This window comes from Tachypleus tridentatus, chromosome 4 (genome assembly GCF_004210375.1).
Source record: "Tachypleus tridentatus isolate NWPU-2018 chromosome 4, ASM421037v1, whole genome shotgun sequence".
Classification (NCBI taxonomy): Eukaryota; Metazoa; Arthropoda; class Merostomata; order Xiphosura; family Limulidae; genus Tachypleus; species Tachypleus tridentatus.
The window spans coordinates 7948581-7972483 of record NC_134828.1 but is presented as its reverse complement, the minus strand read 5'-3'; the positions used below and the strand labels follow the sequence as shown (position 1 = coordinate 7972483).

Here is a 23903-nt window from a genome sequence, read left to right as displayed (position 1 = left end):
ACTGATTTCAAAAAAATTTAATTCAGTAGTTTCGATAAATACAGCATGTATACATAGAAAATCAACACATCTATTTCATTTTATAATACGCTACTCGTATAATCTGTGTTTTGTATTTGCTATACACATTTGTATAAATATCAGTTATGATTTGTGCAAACGACTATTGACTTCATACGATAGTGATGAACGTGCTGGATTCTGGCATGGCCTAGTGGTTCGGATGCTGGACTCGCAATCTGGAGATGGATAGAATCTTGTACCCGAACATGCTTCCACCCTAACTCGTGGGGGCGCTATAATATGACAGTCAATTAATTATACGTTGGAAAAAGAGAATCTCAAAAGTTGGTAGTAGGTGGTCCTTCTCTAACTTTGTCGCCTCAAAATTAAAGACGACTAGTGCAGATAGCCTTCATGTAGCTCTGTACGAAATTCAGCACACAAAGAAACGAAAATCAGCAGTCGTACATTTTGTTATCTTGTTGTTTGAACGTTTTAATAAAGTAAAACCAAATGTCTGGTAGAAAGTCGTACAATAAAAAAATATGTTCTTTAATGACCGAAGAGGAACTTGAGGTCACGAAGCCATCATCTCGTGCTGTAAATAAGGATTTCAACTTTAGATATATATATATACACACACACAACGCAGCAAAATACCGGCCGGTACTTGTTCCCTACGTAGGTGATAAATATATATGATCAGTCGTTATATATAGGCCAAGGCCTATCACACTAAACACGCCAGTTGGTTTACGTATCTGAAGCATTCTGTGCTTTAAGAGTTCAAGTAAAATTGGAGTAGAAAAAATTAGCACAGGAACATAGTTGATGTTTTATGTTTTTTTACATTTTTGTGGTGCGTAAAACTTTCAATGAATGCATGACGTAGGTTCACGTTTCTCGGTGTTTCAAATTAATTCACTGTACTACATTTGTTTATTTCGAAGAAATGATTTCCTTTGGGCGTGTTGGAGGGAATTCGAATTAGCAATGAAAAAATTACTACAGAATCGAAGTTACAAAACAAATTGTACGTTTTGTTCATACGGATTTTCCTATTATACTCTTAACTAATAAAATTTAGGTGACTTTCCAGATTAATCTAGTAGTCGATGTTTATCACCCATGTGAAAGTAGAAACTTTGACAGGAAACACATCAAACTGAACTGACATCTTAATGAAATATACTTTCATTGAATAATGTATAAGATTAAAACTATGCTAATCAGAAATAATATCTGTTTGTTGTTGAGAGCAAGTTAAAAATTGGTTTTCTACGTCTTGTCCACTGCATGGATCAAACCCTTAATTTATTACAAAGGTAATCTTGAACATCGCTGATACACCAGGAAGCAATCGAAAAAAAAACAACACACGTTTTCTTCATACTGACAGGTTAAAACTTGAAAACTTATTGTTATAGAAATGTACTATTGGTGTACTGGTTAACACTTTAAATATATTACTAGCTCAGTTCAGCTAATGACTTATGACTTTCGCTCTATTATACGGTTCTAGTTCAAGTCCGCGCTATTACTTTCCCTCCCTCCAATGGCTCAGCTAAGCCTGAAGGTTTATCACAATAAAATCCGCGTTTCAGTCTTGTAGTGAGAACAACACGCAGGTAGCCCATTGTGTAGTTCTGCGTTTAATAACAAACAAACAAATAATGTCACGTGTTAACAATAAGATCTATCAATATGTATCTCAGGACGGCCGGTAAGGTATTAACACTTTTACTAATAAACCAGAGAACAACATTTCGACCTTCTCAGGTCATCTTCAGGTTAACCTAAGGATGCTTAAACCTTGTTCTGTACTTTATTTCAATTAAAGTATTAATAATCATACCAGCTGGTTTTAGAATACATTTTTATTTCATCACGAGATCTGTTAATGTACTCTTACTTTATTTTCTAGACTTATTTATAAGAAGACACTGAAAAAAAGGTTTGAAATACTGTAAGACAAAACTTATAACTAGATCACAGCGCACTTTTTATTGCCTTTGAAATTAAATCGAATGAAATAGATCGTAGCTACATCTGGTGAAAAAAATAAGACGATTTAAAAAAAAGCTAAAATACGATTAATTAAACACATTTTATTATTTCAGCATACGATTCCTGAAAACAGGACAATTCTGGAAAATCAAATAAAATCCAATTTGAAGGACAAAAATCTAATTCGGGAGACATTTTACGGGAACTTGCCCACCTTACATAATATTTACTTCTAATCTCACTCCTAGTGTCTGAGCGTTAAATCTGTAGGATTTAACACTCAAAGCAGAATTATCATACTCATAATCCATTGTCTTTCTTTGTGTTTAGCATCAAATGAACAATATTCAGCTGTCAGTTCTTGCTATTTAAAGTTTTATATCCCAATTACCTTTTGGAATATGTTGCTACACATTTAGTGTCGTTTATTTGGTTGCTATGAAATAATAAGAAGCGAGTTGTTATATTTTTGTTGTTCACAATATAAGGCACGTCAGTGGAATATTTCTAAACACATCGTGAAAATGTACAGGTTGAACGAACCAAATGTAGTTTATCTTTAAAAAAACAAACAAACTAAATCTTAACCAGAAGACTGAAGTCATTATTTACTTTGAATGAGGAATAACATTTGAAATCAACTTGCAATTAGAACAAGTTATTAAAATTTAAAACCAACTTACAATATGAAACAGTCATTATGAGTTTGTACCGACTCACAATCTAAACTATCCCTTTGAAGTTACAAGTCAACCTGTAATCTGAGCCAGCCTTCAGAAACTTTAAACAAATCTACAGTTAAGTAGATTAAGTGAACGACACCCACAACCTGAATCAGTTCTTAACTATTCTAAACCAATTCATGATCTGAACCAGTCCTTAAAACTTTTGTAAATAACCTACAATCTGAAATAGTCCTTAGAAGTTTGAAATCAAGTTACCTTTTCTTTTCATCATCAAATCATAGTAGTTTTAGGGTTAAACTTTTAGGCCACAATATTTTCGTGTTTTATCGGCTGTTTGATCCTTAAACACAGTATGTTGTAAGCCCTAATGAACTTTGACAGTCCAGGAGTCCTTTATTGATATTTTTCACATTGCTGTTCCGAATTTACAACATGTCATTAAATACCACTGCCAACTCTTCGGCTATTCTAATCGAATAGTGGGATTTCACAGTCACGCTAACCAATAAGCTATGCCAAGCCCAGTTCCATTAAAAGACTTGTAATTCAAGTTTATTTACTCTGACTTAGATTTCACAAAAGCATAATGAGCAATGTAAGATCAGAGATAAGTTTACGGGCCTAACATGAAAATATAGGGCTTAATCACGTATCTTCATAGAATCTTTCTCTCTTACCTTGCAACCAGTCAGTTTGTAACTGAGAATGTTAACAACCACGATTTACATTAATGAATAAACATGGTTCTTCACACGTGTTTATCTCAATCTGCACATGACATTTCTGGTACTTCCACTTCACACTTACTTGGTTAACCGTCAAATATCAGCTTATCTGGATACTGTGGTAAGGTAAAAAGTGGCTATGTCACAAGTATGTAAAGTGAACTTGGATACAGCAGTAAGGCAAATAGTGGGCATATCACTAGTATGTAAAGTTAACTTGAATAATATCGTAAGGTAAAGAGTAGATATGTCACTAGTATGTAAAGTGAACCTGGATACAGCAGTAAGGTAAAGAGTGGGTATGTCACTACTATGTAAAGTGAACCTGGATACAGCACTAAAGTAAAGAGTGGTTATGTCACTAGTATGTAAAGTGAGCCTGGATACAGAAGAAAGGCAAAGAGTGGCTATGTCACTAGTATGTAAAGTGAACCTGGATAAAGCAGTAAGGCAAAGAGTGGCTATGTTACTACTACGTAAAGTGAAACTAGATACAACAGTAAGGCAAAGAGTGGCTATGTCACTAGCATGAAAAGTGAACCTGGATATTGTAGTAATGTAAAGAGTGGCTATGTTACTAGTACGTAAAGTGAACCTGGATACTGTAGTAATGTAAAGAGTGGCTATGTTACTAGTATGTAAAGAGAATCTGGATACTGAAGTAATGTAAAGAGTGGCTATGTTACTAGTACGTAAAGTGAACCTGGATACTGAAGTAATGTAAAGAGTGGCTATGTTACTAGTACGTAAAGTGAACCTGGATACTGTAGTAATGTAAAGAGTGGCTATGTTACTAGTATGTAAAGTGAACCTGAATACTAGTAATGTAGTGGCTATGTAACTAGTACGTGGAACCTATGTTATCGTAATGTAAAAGTGGCGTTACTGGTAGGTAAAGTGAACCTGGATACTGTAGTAATGTAAAGAGTGGCTATGTTACTAGTATGTAAAGTGAACCTGAATACTGAAGTAATGTAAAGAGTGGCTATGTTACTGGTACGTAAAGTGAACCTGGATACTGTAGTAATGTAAAGAGTGGCTATGTTACTAGTCCGTAAAGTGAATCTGGATACTGAAGTAATGTAAAGACTGGCTATGTTACTAGTACGTAAAGTGAACCTGGATACTGTAGTAATGTAAAGAGTGGCTACGTTACTAGTACGTAAAGTGAACCTGGATACTGTATTAATGTAAAAAGTGGCTGAGTTACAAGTACGTAAAGTGAACCTGGATACTGAAGTAATGTAAAGAGTGGCTATGTTACTAGTATGTAAAGTTAACTTGAATATTATCGTAAGGTAAAGAGTAGATATGTCACTAGTATGTAAAGTGAACCTGGATACAGCAGTAAGGTAAAGAGTGGGTATGTCACTTGTATGTAAAGTGAACCTGGATACTGTGGTAATATAAACAATAGATATGTCAATAATATGTAAATTGAACCTGGATACAACAGTAAAGTAAAGAGTGGTTATGTCACTAGTATGTAAAGTGAGCCTGGATACAGGTAGGTAAAGAGTGGCTATGTCACTAGTATGTAAAGTGAACCTGGATACAGCAGTAATGTAAAGAGTGGCTATGTTACTAGTACGTAAAGTGAAACTGGATACAGCAGTAAAGGCAAAGAGTGCTATGTCACTAGCATAAAAGTGAACCTGGATATTGCAGAATGTAAAGAGTGGCTATGTTACTAGTACGTAAAGTGAACCTGGATACTGTAGTAATGTAAAGAGTCGCTATGTTACTAGCACGTAAAGTGAACCTGAATAATATCGTAATGTAAAGAGTGGCTACGTTACTAGTACGTAAAGTGTACTTGGATACTGTAGTAATGTAAAGAGTGGCTCTGTTACTAGTACGTAAAGTGAACCTGGATACTGAAGTAATGTAAAGAGTGGCTGTGTTACAAGTACGTAAAGTGAACCTGAATACTGTAGTAATGTAAAGAGTGTCTATGTTACTAGTTCGTAAAGTGAACCTGGATACTGTAGTAATGTAAAGAGTGGCTACGTTACTAATACGTAAAGTGTACCTGAATACTGTAGTAATGTAAAAAAAGTGGCTATGTTAGTACTACGTAAAGTGAACCTGGATAATGTAGTAATGTAAAGAGTGGCTATGTTACTAGTACGTAAAGTGAACCTGAATACTGTAGTAATGTAAAGAGTGGATATGTTACTAGTTCGTAAAGTGAACCTGGATACTGTAGTAATGTAAAGAGTGGCTACGTTACTAATACGTAAGGTGTACCTGAATACTGTAGTAATGTAAAGAGTGGCTATGTTACTAGTACGTAAAGTGAACCTGAATACTGTAGTAATGTAAAGAGTGGCTATGTTACTAGTACGTAAAGTGAACCTGAATACTGTAGTAATGTAAAGAGTGGCTACGTTACTAGTACGTAAAGTGTACTTGGATACTGTAGTAATGTAAAGAGTGGCTATGTCACTAGTACGTAAAGTGAACCTGAATACTGTAGTAATGTAAAGAGTGGCTACGTTATTAGTACGTAAAGTGAACCTGGATACTGTAGTAATGTAAAGAGTGGCTGTGTTACTAGTACGTAAAGTGAATCTGGATACAGTAGTAATGTAAAGAGTGGCTATGTCACTAGTACGTAAAGTGAACCTGAATACTGTAGTAATGTAAAGAGTGGCTATGTCACTAGTACGTAAAGTGAACCTGGATACTGTAGTAATGTAAAGAGTGGCTATGTTACTAGTTCGTAAAGTGAACCTGGATACTGTAGTAATGTAAAGAGTGGCTACGTTACTAGTACGTAAAGTGAACCTGGATACTGTAGTCATGTAAAGAGTGGCTATGTTACTAGTACGCAAAGTGAACCTGAATAATATCGTAATGTAAAGAGTGGCTGTGTTACAAGTACGTAAAGTGAACCTGGATACTGTAGTAATGTAAAGGCTGGCTATGTTACTAGTACGTAAAGTGAACCTGGATACTGTAGTAATGTAAAGAGTGGCTATGTTACTAGTACGTAAAGTGAACCTGGATACTGTAGTAATGTAAAGTGTGGCTGTGTTACAAGTACGTAAAGTGAACCTGGATACTGTAGTAATGTAAAGAGTGGCTACGTTACTAGTACGTAAAGTGAACCTGGATACTGTATTAATGTAAAAAGTGGCTGAGTTACAAGTACGTAAAGTGAACCTGGATACTGAAGTAATGTAAAGAGTGGCTATGTTACTAGTATGTAAAGTTAACTTGAATATTATCGTAAGGTAAAGAGTAGATATGTCACTAGTATGTAAAGTGAACCTGGATACAGCAGTAAGGTAAAGAGTGGGTATGTCACTTGTATGTAAAGTGAACCTGGATACTGTGGTAATATAAACAATAGATATGTCAATAATATGTAAATTGAACCTGGATACAGCAGTAAAGTAAAGAGTGGTTATGTCACTAGTATGTAAAGTGAGCCTGGATACAGAAGAAAGGCAAAGAGTGGCTATGTCACTAGTATGTAAAGTGAACCTGGATACAGCAGTAAGGCAAAGAGTGGCTATGTTACTAGTACGTAAAGTGAAACTGGATACAGCAGTAAGGCAAAGAGTGGCTATGTCACTAGCATAAAAAGTGAACTTGGATATTGCAGAAGTGTAAAGAGTGGCTATGTTACTAGTACGTAAAGTGAACCTGGATACTGTAGTAATGTAAAGAGTCGCTATGTTACTAGCATGTAAAGTGAACCTGAATAATATCGTAATGTAAAGAGTGGCTACGTTACTAGTACGTAAAGTGTACTTGGATACTGTAGTAATGTAAAGAGTGGCTCTGTTACTAGTACGTAAAGTGAACCTGGATACTGAAGTAATGTAAAGAGTGGCTGTGTTACAAGTACGTAAAGTGAACCTGGATACTGTAGTAATGTAAAGACTGGCTATGTTACTAGTACGTAAAGTGAACCTGGATACTGTAGTAATGTAAAGACTGGCTATGTTACTAGTACGTAAAGTGAACCTGGATACTATAGTAATGTAAAGAGTGGCTATGTCACTAGTACGTAAAGTGAACCTGGATACTGTAGTAATGTAAAGAGTGGCTATGTTACTAGTACGTAAAGTGAACCTGGATACTGTAGTAATGTAAAGAGTGGCTACGTTACTAGTACGTAAAGTGTACTTGGATACTGTAGTAATGTAAAGAGTGCCTACGTTACTAGTACGTAAAGTGAACCTGGACACTGTAGTAATGTAAAGAGTGGCTATGTTACTAGTACGTAAAGTGAACCTGGATACTGAAGTAATGTAAAGAATGGCTATGTTACTAGTACGTAAAGTGAACCTGGATACTGTAGTAATGTAAAGAGTGGCTATGTTACTAGTTCGTAAAGTGAACCTGGATACTGTAGTAATGTAAAGAGTGGCTACGTTACTAATACGTAAAGTGTACCTGGATACTGTAGTAATGTAAAGAGTGTCTATGGTACTAATACGTAAAGTGATCCTGAATACTGTAGTAATGTAAAAAGTGGCTACGTTACTGGTACGTAAAGTGTACCTGAATACTGTAGTAATGTAAAAAGTGGCTATGTTACTAGTACGTAAAGTGAACCTGAATACTGTAGTAATGTAAAGAGTGGCTATGTTACTAGTACGTAAAGTGAACCTGGATACTTTAGTCATGTAAAGAGTGGCTATGTTACTAGTACGCAAAGTGAACCTGAATAATATCGTAATGTAAAGAGTGGCTGTGTTACAAGTACGTAAAGTGAACCTGGATACTGTAGTAGTGTAAAGACTGGCTATGTTACTAGTACGTAAAGTGAACCTGGATACTGTAGTAATGTAAAGAGTGGCTATGTTACTAGTACGTAAAGTGTACCTGGATACTGTAGTAATGTAAAGAGTGGCTGTGTTACAAGTACGTAAAGTGAACCTGGATACTGTAGTAATGTAAAGACTGGCTATGTTACTAGTACGTAAAGTGAACCTGAATAATATCGTAATGTAAAGAGTGGCTGTGTTACTGGTAGGTAAAGTGAACCTGGATACTGTAGTAATGTAAAAAGTGTCTATGTTACTAGTATGTAAAGTGAACCTGAATACTGAAGTAATGTAAAGAGTGGCTATGTTACTAGTACGTAAAGTGAACCTGAATAATATCGTAATGTAAAGAGTGGCTGTGTTACTGGTAGGTAAAGTGAACCTGGATACTGTAGTAATGTAAAGAGTGGCTATGTTACTAGTATGTAAAGTGAACCTGAATACTGAAGTAATGTAAAGAGTGGCTATGTTACTGGTACGTAAAGTGAACCTGGATACTGTAGTAATGTAAAGAGTGGCTATGTTACTAGTCCGTAAAGTGAATCTGGATACTGAAGTAATGTAAAGACTGGCTATGTTACTAGTACGTAAAGTGAACCTGGATACTGTAGTAATGTAAAGAGTGGCTATGTTACTAGTACGTAAAGTGAACCTGGATACTGAAGTAATGTAAAGAGTGGCTATGTTACTAGTACGTAAAGTGAACCTGGATACTGTAGTAATGTAAAGAGTGTCTATGTTACTAGTTCGTAAAGTGAACCTGGATACTGTAGTAATGTAAAGAGTGGCTACGTTACTAATACGTAAAGTGTACCTGAATACTGTAGTAATGTAAAAAGTGGCTGTGTTACAAGTACGTAAAGTGAACCTGGATAGTGTAGTAATGTAAAGACTGGCTATGTTACTAGTACGTAAAGTGAACCTGAATACTGTAGTAATGTAAAGAGTGGCTATGTCACTAGTACGTAAAGTGAACCTGGATACTGAAGTAATGTAAAGAGTGGCTATGTTACTAGTACGTAAAGTGAACCTGGATACTGTAGTAATGTAAAGAGTGGCTGTGTTACAAGTACGTAAAGTGAACCTGGATACTGTAGTAATGTAAAGACTGGCTATGTTACTAGTACGTAAAGTGAACCTGGATACTGTAGTAATGTAAAGAGTGGCTACGTTACTAGTACGTAAAGTGAACCTGAATACTATCGTAATGTAAAGAGTGGCTACGTTACTAGTACGTAAAGTGAACCTGGATACTGTAGTAATGTAAAGAGTGGCTGTGTTACAAGTACGTAAAGTGAACCTGGATACTGTAGTAATGTAAAGAGTGGCTATGTTACTAGTACGTAAAGTGAACCTGGATACTGTAGTAATGTAAAGAGTGGCTGTGTTACAAGTACGTAAAGTGAACCTGGATACTGTAGTAATGTAAAGAGTGGCTATGTTACTAGTACGTAAAGTGAACCTGGATACTGTAGTAATGTAAAGAGTGGCTGTGTTACTAGTACGTAAAGTGAACCTGGATACTGAAGTAATGTAAAGAGTGGCTATGTTACTAGTACGTAAAGTGAACCTGGATACTGTAGTAATGTAAAAAGTGGATATGTTACTAGTACGTAAAGTGAACCTGAATACTGTAGTAATGTAAAGAGTGGCTATGTTACTGGTACGTAAAGTGAACCTGGATACTCTAGTAATGTAAAGAGTGGCTATGCTACTTGTACCTAAAGTGAACCTGGATACTGTAGTAATGTAAAGAGTCGCTATGTTACTGGTACGTAAAGTGAACCTGGATACTGTAGTAATGTAAAAAGTGGCTATGTTACTGGTACGTAAAGTGAAGCTGGATACTGTAGTAATGTAAAGAGTGGCTATGTTACTAGTACGTAAATTGTTTGTTTGTTTGTAAAACGTTCTTCCCAAGCTAGAAAAGGTGTACTTTAGCTATCCTTACATTTGATGTTATACAGTAGAGAGAGGAAATCTGTTTAACACCATCTGTGGTGAAATTGTGGTCTGTCTTTTCCTGAATGACACTTATAACAAGTCGTGAACCAATAACTAAAATTAACATTCAATAACAAAACAGTGTTTACATATATATTTCTGGCTGTATTTTTACATACATAAGACCTTTATCTTAACAGTATTTGTCCTACGCAGTTTCAAACATATTTTTGGCTGTATATTATTATATATAAGACCTTATCCTAAGAGTTTTTGTACATAGTTTTCATAGGTATTTCAGGCTGTATCTTTATATAAACAAGAACCTCAACGTAGCAGCGTATGTTATACAGAGTTTATATACGTGTTTCTGACTGTATCATACTATGCATAAGGACCTTATCTTAACAGTGTTTGTCCTACACAGTTCATACACGCATTTCTTGCTGTATGTTTCTATATATAAGAACCTTAAAGAAACAGGATTTGTTCTACCCTGTGTATATATCGGAATTTCCTGCTGTATCTTTATATACATAAGAACCTTAACGAAACAGGATTTGTTCTACGCTGTGTATATATCGAAATTTCCTGCTGTATCTTTATGTACATAAGAACCTTAACGAAACAGGATTTGTTCTACCCTGTGTATATATCGTAATTTTCCGCTGTATCTTTATATACATAAGAACCTTAACGAAACAGGATTTGTTCTACCCTGTGTATATATCGGAATTTCCTGCTGTATCTTTGTATACATAAGAACCTTAACGAAACAGAATTTGTTCTACCCTGTGTATAAATCGGAATTTCCTGCTGTACCTTTATATAGATAAGAACCTTAACGAAACAGGATTTGTTCTACCCTGTGTATATATCGGAATTTCCTGCTGTATATTTATATACATAAAAACCTTAACGAAACAGGATTTGTTCTACCCTGTGTATATATCGGAATTTCCTGCTGTATCTTTGTATACATAAGAACCTTAACGAAACAGGATTTGTTCTACCCTGTGTATATATCGGAATTTCCTGCTGTATCTTTATATACATAAGAACCTTAACGAAACAGGATTTGTTCTACCCTGTGCATATATCGGAATTTCCTGCTGTATCTTTATATACATAAGAACCTTAGCGAAACAGGATTTGTTCTACCCTGTGTATATATCGGAATTTCCTGCTGTATCTTTGTATACATAAGAACCTTAACGAAACAGGATTTGTTCTACCCTGTGTATATATCGGAATGTTTTGCTGTATCTTTATATACATACAAACCTTAACGAAACAGGATTTGTTCTACCCTGTGTATATATCGGAATGTTTTGCTGTATCTTTATATACATAAGAACCTTAACGAAACAGGATTTGTTCTATCCTGTGTATATATCGGAATTTCCTGCTGTATCTTTATATACATAAGAACCTTAACGAAACAGGATTTGTTTTACCCTGTGTATATATCGGAATGTTTTGCTGTATCTTTATATACATAAGAACCTTAACGAAACAGGATTTGTTCTACCCTGTGTATATATCGGAATTTCCTGCTGTATCTTTATATACATAAGAACCTTAACGAAACAGGATTTGTTCTACCCTGTGTATATATCGGAATTTCCTGCTGTATCTTTATATACATAAGAACCTTAACGAAACAGGATTTGTTCTATCCTGTGCATATATCGGAATTTCCTGCTGTATCTTTATATACATAAGAACCTTAACGAAACAGGATTTGTTCTACCCTGTGTATATATCGGAATTTCCTGCTGTATCTTTATATACATAAGAACCTTAACGAAAAAAGATTTGTTTTACCCTGTGTATATATCGGAATGTTTTGCTGTATCTTTGTATACATAAGAACCTTAACGAAACAGGATTTGTTCTATCCTGTGCATATATCGGAATTTCCTGCTGTATCTTTATATACATAAGAACCTTAGCGAAACAGGATTTGTTCTACCCTGTGTATATATCGGAATTTCCTGCTGTATCTTTGTATACATAAGAACCTTAACGAAACAGGATTTGTTCTACCCTGTGTATATATCGGAATGTTTTGCTGTATCTTTATATACATAAGAACCTTAACGAAACAGGATTTGTTCTACCCTGTGTATATATCGGAATGTTTTGCTGTATCTTTATATACATAAGAACCTTAACGAAACAGGATTTGTTCTATCCTGTGTATATATCGGAATTTCCTGCTGTATCTTTATATACATAAGAACCTTAACGAAACAGGATTTGTTCTACCCTGTGTATATATCGGAATTTCCTGCTGTATCTTTATATACATAAGAACCTTAACGAAACAGGATTTGTTCTACCCTGTGTATATATCGGAATTTCCTGCTGTATCTTTATATACATAAGAACCTTAACGAAACAGGATTTGTTTTACCCTGTGTATATATCGGAATGTTTTGCTGTATCTTTATATACATAAGAACCTTAACGAAACAGGATTTGTTCTACCCTGTGTATATATCGGAATTTCCTGCTGTATCTTTATATACATAAGAACCTTAACGAAACAGGATTTGTTCTACCCTGTGTATATATCGGAATTTCCTGCTGTATCTTTATATACATAAGAACCTTAACGAAACAGGATTTGTTCTACCCTGTGTATGTATCGGAATTTCCTGCTCTATCTTTATATACATAAGAACCTTAATTAATGTAATTGTCTTTTTTCAACACAGTTTATATACATATGTCTGACTGTATCTTTATATACATAAGAACCTTAACGAAACAGGATTTGTTCTACCCTGTGTATATATCGGAATTTCCTGCTGTATCTTTATATACATAAGAACCTTAACGAAACAGGATTTGTTCTACCCTGTGTATATATCGGAATTTCCTGCTGTATCTTTATATACATAAGAACCTTAACGAAACAGGTTTGTTCTATCCTGTGCATATATCGGAATTTCCTGCTGTATCTTTATATACATAAGAACCTTAGCGAAACAGGATTTGTTCTACCCTGTGTATATATCGGAATTTCCTGCTGTATCTTTGTATACATAAGAACCTTAACGAAACAGGATTTGTTCTACCCTGTGTATATATCGGAATGTTTTGCTGTATCTTTATATACATAAGAACCTTAACGAAACAGGATTTGTTCTACCCTGTGTATATATCGGAATGTTTTGCTGTATCTTTATATACATAAGAACCTTAACGAAACAGGATTTGTTCTATCCTGTGTATATATCGGAATTTCCTGCTGTATCTTTATATACATAAGAACCTTAACGAAACAGGATTTGTTCTACCCTGTGTATATATCGGAATTTCCTGCTGTATCTTTATATACATAAGAACCTTAACGAAACAGGATTTGTTCTACCCTGTGTATATATCGGAATTTCCTGCTGTATCTTTATATACATAAGAACCTTAACGAAAAAAGATTTGTTTTACCCTGTGTATATATCGGAATGTTTTGCTGTATCTTTATATACATAAGAACCTTAACGAAACAGGATTTGTTCTACCCTGTGTATATATCGGAATTTCCTGCTGTATCTTTATATACATAAGAACCTTAACGAAACAGGATTTGTTCTACCCTGTGTATGTATCGGAATTTCCTGCTCTATCTTTATATACATAAGAACCTTAACGAAACAGGATTTGTTCTACCCTGTGTATGTATCGGAATTTCCTGCTCTATCTTTATATACATAAGAACCTTAATTAATGTAATTGTCTTTTTTCAACACAGTTTATACACATATGTCTGACTGTATCTTTATATACATAAGAACCTTAATTAATGTAATTGTCTTTTTTCAACACAGTTTATATACATATGTCTGACTGTATCTTTATATACATAAGAACCTTAACGAAACAGGATTTGTTCTACCCTGTGTATATAACGGAATGTTTTGCTGTATCTTTATATACATAAGAACCTTAACGAAACAGGATTTGTTCTATCCTGTGTATATATCGGAATTTCCTGCTGTATCTTTATATACATAAGAACCTTAACGAAACAGGATTTGTTCTACCCTGTGTATATATCGGAATTTCCTGCTGTATCTTTATATACATAAGAACCTTAACGAAACAGGATTTGTTCTACCCTGTGTATATATCGGAATTTCCTGCTGTATCTTTATATACATAAGAACCTTAACGAAAAAAGATTTGTTTTACCCTGTGTATATATCGGAATGTTTTGCTGTATCTTTATATACATAAGAACCTTAACGAAACAGGATTTGTTCTACCCTGTGTATATATCGGAATTTCCTGCTGTATATTTATATACATAAGAACCTTAACGAAACAGGATTTGTTCTACCCTGTGTATGTATCGGAATTTCCTGCTCTATCTTTATATACATAAGAACCTTAACGAAACAGGATTTGTTCTACCCTGTGTATGTATCGGAATTTCCTGCTCTATCTTTATATACATAAGAACCTTAATTAATGTAATTGTCTTTTTTCAACACAGTTTATACACATATGTCTGACTGTATCTTTATATACATAAGAACCTTAATTAATGTAATTGTCTTTTTTCAACACAGTTTATATACATATGTCTGACTGTATCTTTATATACATAAGAACCTTAACGAAACAGGATTTGTTCTACCCTGTGTATATATCGGAATTTCCTGCTGTATCTTTATATACATAAGAACTTTAACGAAAAAAGATTTGTTTTACCCTGTGTATATATCGGAATGTTTTGCTGTATCTTTATATACATAAGAACCTTAACGAAACAGGATTTGTTCTACCCTGTGTATATATCGGAATTTCCTGCTGTATATTTATATACATAAGAACCTAAACGAAACAGGATTTCTTCTACTCTGTGTATGTATCGGAATTTCCTGCTCTATCTTTATATACATAAGAACCTTAATTAATGTAATTGTCTTTTTTCAACACAGTTTATATACATATATCTGACTGTATCTTTATATACATATGTCTGACTGTATCTTTATATACATAAGGACCTTAATGTAATTGTTTCTTCTACACAGTTTATACACGTATTTCTTGCGGTATATTTTTATCTATAAAAAAACATTAACCTAGCGGCGTTTGTTCTGCACATTTTATATACATATCTCTGGCTCTATATTTATATACATAAGGACCTCAACGCAACAGTGTTTCTTTTACACAGTTTACATACGTAAGTACCTTAACGTAACAGTGTTTGTTCTGCACAGTTTATAATAGTACACCTGTCTGTATCTTTACATACATAACGACATTACTGTGACATTGTTTTCTCTATACAGTTTATATAAGTATTTCTGTTTATATAAGTATTTCTGTTTCTATCTTTACATACATAACGACCTTAATGTAACATTGTTTTCTCTATACAGTTTATATAAGTATTTCTGTTTCTGTCTTTACATGCATAACGACCTTAATGTGACAGTGTTTTCTCTATACAGTTTATATAAGTATTTCTGTTTCTATCTTTACATACATAAAGACCTTAACAGTGTTTGTACTACATTGTTTATATACGTATTTCTGTCTGCAGCTTTCTATACGTAAGAACCTTAACGTAACAGTTCTACCCAGTTCATATACGTATTTACAGCTGTATATGTACATAATTACTTTAGCAAAATATTCACGTATTTCTCGCTGTATATTTACGTACATAAGGACCTTAACGCAACAGTCTTTCTTCAACACTTTTATATACGTATTTCTGTCTGTATCTTTATATATATATATATATAAGGACGTAAACGTAACAGCGTTCGTTTTAAACAGTTTAATTACGTATTTCTGGTTGTATCTCGACATACATAAGGACCTTAACGTAACAGTGTTTGTTCTACACAGTTTATATACGTATTTCTGGTTGTATCTCTACATACATAAGGACCTTAACGTAACAGTGTTTGTCCTACACAGTTTATATACGTATTTCTGGTTGTATCTCTACATACATAAGGACCTTAACGTAACAGTGTTTGTCCTACACAGTTTATATACGTATTTCTGGTTGTATCTCTACATACATAAGGACCTTAACGTAACAGTGTTTGTCCTACACAGTTTATATACGTATTTCTGGTTGTATCTCTACATACATAAGGACCTTAACGTAACATTGTTTGTCCTACACAGTTTATATACGTATTTCTGGTTGTATATCTACATACATAAGGACCTTAACGTAACATTGTTTGTCCTACACAGTTTATACACGTGTTTTAGACTGGATATTTACATCCATAAAGACTTTAACTTAACAGTGTTTGTTCTTCCCAGTTTATATGCGTATTTCCGTCTGTATCTTTATGTTCATAAGAACCTTAACATAACAGTGTTTGTTCTATACAGTTTATGTACATGTTTTTGCCTACGTCTTTCTCTAACTAATTACCATAGCGTAACAATGTTTGTTCTCACTTTATATACGCATTTGTGGCTGTATATTTAAATGCATTAGGGACTTAACGTTAGAGTGTTTGTTCTACACAGTGTATGTAAAGGTATTTCTGGCTGTATCTTTTATATATAAGGACCTTAACGTAACAGTGTTTGTTCTACTCATCTTGTATACGTATTTCTGGCTGTATCATTTGATACATAAGGACCTTAAGGTGAGAGTGCTTGTTCTATACAGTTTATATACGTAATTCTGGCTGTATCTTTACATACCTAAAGACCTTAACGTGACCATGTTTGTTCTGCACAGTTTTATACATATTTCATGGTGTACTTTTACACACATAAGGACCTTAACGTAACAGTGTTTGACCTACACAGTTCATATACGTATTTCGGGCTGTATATTTAAATACATGAGGATCTTAACGTAACAGTTGTATAAAGTTTATATACCTATTTCCGGCTCTATCTTTATATACGTAATTACCTTAAGATAACTGTCTTTGGTCAACACAATTTATATACGTATTTCTGATTTATATTTGTATACATAATGACCTTTATGCAACAATGTTTATTCTGTACAGTTTATATACGTATTTCTGTCTGTATATATATATATATATCTAAGAGTCTTAACGCAACAGTGTTACTTCTACACAGTATATATGCTTATTTCTGGATGTATCTTTCTATACATAAAGACATTATCTTAACAATGTTTATCCTACACAGATTAGATACGTATTTCTGATTGTATCTTTATATACAAAAGGAATTTAACGTAAAAGTGTTTGTTCTATACTTTTATATACGTGTTTTGGTCTGGATATTCATATGCATGAGGACGTAACATTACTTGTTTAACAAAGTTTATACACGTGTTTCTGTCTGTATCTTTATATACATAAGAATCTCAACATAACGGTTTATATAAGTATCTCAGGCTGTATCTCTTTTTACATAAGAACCTTAACATAAGAGTATTTGTGCTATACAGTTTATATACGTATTTCTGGCTGTTTCTCTCTACACACATGGAAGATAACGTAACTATTAGTTCTACACATTTTATACTCGTATTCCTGTACATAAAGATCTTTACTTAAGATTGTTTGTTCTACATATATTATTTACGTATTTCAGGCTGTATCTTTCTATATATAAGCACCACAACGTAACAGTGTTTGTTCTACACAGTTTATATACGTATTTCAGCATGTATCTTTATATATTCAAATATAAAGCTAGAAATAGTGCAGAAACTTTGTACAACAAATACTGTTACATTAATATCCTTACGTATATAAAGATACAGACTGAAATACGTATAAGTACTGTATAGCACAAACACTGTTACATTAATATCAATATGTATATAAAGATAGAGCCAGAAATACGTATATAAACTGAGTAGCACAAACACTGACTGCTACGTTATTGTTCTCGTGCATAGAAAGATAACGCTAGAAACATGTATATAATCTGTGTAGAACAAACAATGTTACCTTAAGTACCTTATGTATGTAAGAATAAGTCTAAAATACCTATATAAACTGTATAAAACAAACCCTGTTACATTACTGTTCTTATGTATATAGAGATACAGCCAGAGATCCGTATATGAACTGTATAGAAAAGGTACTGTTAATTTAAGACATTTATCTATACAAATATACAGCCAGAAATACGAGTATAAATTTTGTACAACAGTGGCTCGTTAAGGTCCTTATGTATATAAAGATAGATCCAGAAATACGTAAATGAGCTGTATTGAACAATTAATGTTACATTTAGGTCTTTACGAAAATAAAGATACTGTTACGTTAAAATCTTTCGTGTATAAAGATACAAAGAGATACATATATCAATTGTTGTAGAACAAACACTTTTACGTTAAGGTCTTTATGTATTCAAATATAGAGACAGAAATACGTATATAAAGTGTGTAGAACAAACACTGTCACATTAAGGTTTTTATGTATAGAAATGTATACAGACAGAAATACGAATATCAACTATCTAGGACAAACATTGTCACATTAAAGTCTTATGTATATAAAGTTACAGAGAGAAATACGTATACAAACCATGAAGAACAAACGCTGTTACATTAAGGTTATGTATATGAAGGTACATATATAAACGTATATAAACTGTGTAGAACAAACAGTGTTACGTTATTGTCTTTACGTATATAAAGATAGAGACGGAAATATCTATATAAAGTGTATAGAACAAACACTGTTATATTAAGGCCCGTATGTATATAAAGATACAGCGGGAAATACCTCTATATACACTGTATAGAACAAACCCTGTTACATTAATTTACTTATGTGTAGAAAAACACAGCCAAAAATACGTATATAAGTTGTGTATAACAAACACTGTAACGTTATGATCTTTATGTATAGAATGATAAGCCAGAAACACTTATATAAAATTGTGTAGAACAAACACTGTTAAGTTCTTTATGTTTGTAAATATACACCCACAAATGCGTAGCAGTGTTTGTTTTACACGAATTATATACGTATTTCTGTCTGTATCGTTCTATACATGAGAACATTAATGTGCCAGTGTTAGTTGTACAAAGTTGATACAGGTATTTCTGACTGTATCTCTGGCTGTGCCGTTCTATACTTAAGAACATTAACGTAAGTCTGTTTGTTCTGCACAGTTTATATACGTGTTTCTGACTATTTCTCTATACGTAATGATCTTAACGTAAGTCTATTTGTTCTATACAGTTTATACACGTGTTTCTGACTCTCTCTCTATACGTAATGATCTTAACGTAAGTCTATTTGTTCTATACAGTTTATACCCGTGTTTCTAACTCTCTCTCTATACGTAATGATCTTAACGTAAGTCTGTTTGTTGTATACAGTTTATACACGTGTTTCTAACTCTCTCTCTATACGTAATGATCTTAACGTAAGTCTATTTGTTTTATACAGTTTATACACGTGTTTCTAACTCTCTCTATACGTAATGATCTTAACGTAAGTCTATTTGTTCTATACAGTTTATACACGTGTTTCTGACTCTCTCTCTATACGTAATGATCTTAACGTAAGTCTATTTGTTCTATACAGTTTATACCCGTGTTTCTAACTCTCTATACGTAATGATCTTAACGTAAGTCTGTTTGTTGTATACAGTTTATACACGTGTTTCTAACTCTCTCTATACGTAATGATCTTAACGTAAGTCTATTTGTTTTATACAGTTTATACACGTGTTTCTAACTCTCTATACGTAATGATCTTAATGTAAGTCTGTTTGTTCTATACAGTTTGTACACGTATTTCTGGCTATTTCTCTATACGTAATGATCTTAACGTAAGTCTGTTTGTTCTATACAGTTTATACACGTGTTTCTGACTATCTCTCTATACGTAATGATCTTAACGTAAGTCTGTTTGTTCTATACAGTTTGTACACGTATTTCTGGCTATTTCTCTATACGTAATGATCTTAACGTAAGTCTGTTTGTTCTATACAGTTTATACACGTATTTCTGGCTATTTCTCTATACGTAATGATCGTAACGTAAGTCTGTTTGTTCTATACAGTTTATATACGTGTTTCTGACTATTTCTCTTTTCGTAATGATCTTAACGTAAGTCTGTTTGTTCTATACAGTTTATACACGTGTTTCTGACTATTTCTCTATACGTAATGATCTTAACGTAAGTCTGTTTGTTGTATACAGTTTATACACGTGTTTCTAACTCTCTCTCTATACGTAATGATCTTAACGTAAGTCTGTTTGTTCTGTACAGTTTATACACGTATTTCTGGCTCTATCTTTACATATTTAAGGACCTCTACGTAACAGTGTTTGTTTTTCACAGTTCATATACGTAATTCTGGCGGTATCTTTACATACCTAAGGACCTTAACGTATACGTAATTCTTAGTGTTTTTTTTTTCACAGTTCATATACGTATTTCTATCTGTATCTTTATATACATAAGGACATCAACGTAACAGTATTTGTTGTACAAAGTGTATGCACATATTCCTGGTTGTATATTTGTATACATACGGACCTTAACAGTATTTGTACTACACAGTTTATACTCGTGTTTCTGATTAGATATTTACGTACACAAATACCTTAACTTAAGAGTGGTTGTTTTATACAGTTTATATATATTTCCGGCTATGTCTTTATATGCATAATTACCTTAATGTCACTGTGTCTGTTCTAGAAAGTTCATATACGTATCTGTGGCTGTATCTTTATATACATAGACTTTGACGTAATTCTATACAATTTATATAGATATTTTCCTCTGTGTCTTTATATAAATAAGAACCCTAACATTACAGTTTTTTTGCAGTTTATACACGCATTTGTGGCTGTATATTTTTATATGTAAAAATCTTAACCTAACAGTGTTTGTTCTTCACAATTTAGTATTTCTGTCCGCATCTTTATATACATAAGGACGTTAACGTGAAAGTGTTTGTTCTAGACAGATGATATACGTTTTTCTAGCTGTATCTCTATATACATAAGAACCTTAACGTAACAATATTGGTTCTATACAGTTTATACACGTATTTCTGTCTCTATCTTCACATACCTAAGGAGCTTAACGTACCAGTGTATGTTGTACAAAGTTTATACACGTATTTATGGCTGTATATTTCTATACATAAATACCTTCACTTAGCAGTGTTTGTTCTATACAGCTTATATACGTATTTCTATGTGTTATTTTTCTATACATAAGGAGATGAAAGTAAGTGTTTATTTCACAAACATAAGTTTATTTGACAAACCTAAGTTTATTTCAGTAATTTAAGTTTATTTCCCTAGTCTAACTAAGTTTATATCACAAACCTAACTAAGTTTATTTCACAAGCTTAACGAAGTTTATTCCCTAGTCTAAGTTTATTTCAGTAGTCTAACTAAGTTTATTTCACTAGTCTAACTAATTTTATTTCTCTAGTCTAACTAAGTTTATTTCCCTTGTCTAAGTTTATTTAACTAATTTAAGTTTATTTAACTAATTTAACTTTATTTCACAAACCTAAGTTTATTTCACAAGCCTAACTAAGTTTATTTCACTAATTTAAGTTTATTTCACAAACCTAAGTTTATTTCACAAGCCTAACTAAGTTTATTTCAATAATTTAAGTTTATTTCACAAACCTAAGTTTATTTCACAAGCCTAACTAAGTTTATTTCACTAATTTAAGTTTATTTCACAAGCCTAACTAAGTTTATTTCGCAATATTGGACAGTGACGCCATTTGAGCCAGGTTTTCTTCGAGGGTAAAGCATATATGTACATTAATTTCTGTAAAGGACTCACCCTTTAGATGACGTAGCAATATTGTAAGTTGATAAACAGAAGAACTTGGCAGTTATGAGAAATGATTAAAAAAAATGGTTGATTTCAATTTTGTGCATGTTAATTTCGAATAAAAGTAGTCCATTAACCACGTGCTCTACATTTCTTGAAAAAAAAACGGTTTGGGTGGAGCAGGCAGCTATTCTTCTGTCTCCACCTAGCGACAGTTCTAATGCAGTTCGACTGTTCTACTTTTATTCGTTATTGACATATAATTTTATTTTTTTATTTATATTATTGTGAACACCTCTTTAGAAGTTTTGTGTATTATGCTTTAAATATTTTTATCCCATGTTTTTACAGGTTGTTTAAAATATTTATATCAATAATTTTTACCCATTTATCTATTTGTTGAAGTGCATTGGCGTACGTTTTGTTTCTAGTCCTGATTTGGCCTGGCATGGCCAGCGCGTAAGGCGTGCGACTCGTAATCCGAGGGTCGCGGGTTCGCGCCCGCGTCGCGCTAAACATGCTCGCCCTCCCAGCCGTGGGGGTGTATAATGTTACGGTCAATCCCACTATTCGTTGGTAAAGAGTAGCCCAAGAGTTAGCGGTGGGTGGTGATGACTAGCTGCCTTCCCTCTAGTCTTACACCGCTAAATTAGGGACGGCTAGCACAGATAGCCCTCGAGTAGCTTTGTGCGAAATTCCAAAACAAACAAAATAGTCCTGATTTCTCCAAGCCCGTTCCCTTGGCTGTGGTTTCGCTAGTACAGCGGATTTACAACGCTAAAATTAGGGGTTCGATTCCCCTCGGTGGGCTGAGCAGATAGCCCGGTGTGGCTTTGCTATAAGAAAACCACAAACACACACACCCTCCGGGGCAGCGGTGAGTTTACGGATTTACAACTCAAAAATTCAGGGTTCAACTCCCCTCGCTGCAGACAGCAGACATCCCAATCTAGCTCTGCTCTAAATAGAATCATATTTATGGTTTTATTAAGACGTTCAGTATAATCATAAACAAATATCTGTTACAAACTACTTCCAACTTTTCGAACCGAAATATAATACGATTTAATCAAGGATAAATGAAATGATAATATAACTTGTGATAATACATTCCGGGTGTATCAAGTTGGATGGTTTATATCAATTTATTTGAAGTTATAATACGCTAAATTACGCTAGTTAAATGTAAAACACTACGACACATATACTGTATAATAAAAACTTCGTTTCTCAGTGGAACGAACAGTCAAAACTTCATGCATTTATGTTTCAGTCTTTCGAAGTCCCTCCCTTTGGCTATGGGCGTTTTCATAGAAGTAGGCCACGAGGTGCGCGTGCTGTCTGACCACTTCGTAAGAATTAGCCTCGGGCAAGGCAAAATCGTTTTCTGTAACTCTTGAAAACAGGTACTAAATACAAGCAAAGACAAAGTTCGCTAGTCAGACTAGTTTATTTGGCAAGTAATTCCAAAGTTATCGGAATGTTAACTGCACTGTTATTATGCAATATAATACGTGTACATACCCATAGTATGAAACATAAGCGCTTCTCTAGATATAGAAGGGGCCCAGCATGGCCAGGTGGTTAAGGCACTCGGCTCATAATCCGAGGTTGGCGGGTTCGAATCCCCGTCGCATCAAATATGCTCGCCCTTTCAACTGTAGGGGCGTTATAATGGGACACTCAATCTCTCTATTTGTTGGTAAAATAGTAGCCCAAGAGTTGGCAGTGGGTGGTGATGACTAGCTGTCTTACACTGCTAAATTAGGGACGGCTAGCGCAGACAGCCCTCGTGCAGCTTTGCGCAAAATTAAAAACAAACAAACAAACAAGATACAGAAGGAAAGTTAAACAATTACCCAGAATCTTAAGCTTTCTTTCAGTTAACTTGGAAAAATTGTTGTGTATACGTTATTTGTTTGTTTGAATCGTTGTGTAAACGTTGTTTGTTAGATTGAACCGTAGTGTATACATTGTTCGTTTGTTTGAACCGTT

The 23903-nt window shown here is 33.8% G+C and overlaps 1 long non-coding RNA gene across 1 annotated transcript; it reads right to left on the bottom strand.

Annotated features, from left to right (window-relative positions):
• LOC143248529 (uncharacterized) lies at window positions 1–22121 on the bottom strand. Its single transcript, XR_013027038.1, has 2 exons — window positions 21918–22121; window positions 1–601 (listed from the first exon to the last, which is right to left on the bottom strand). It is a non-coding gene; the product is annotated as an uncharacterized LOC143248529 (long non-coding RNA).
• Between the last annotated feature and the right edge of the window lie 1782 nt (window positions 22122–23903).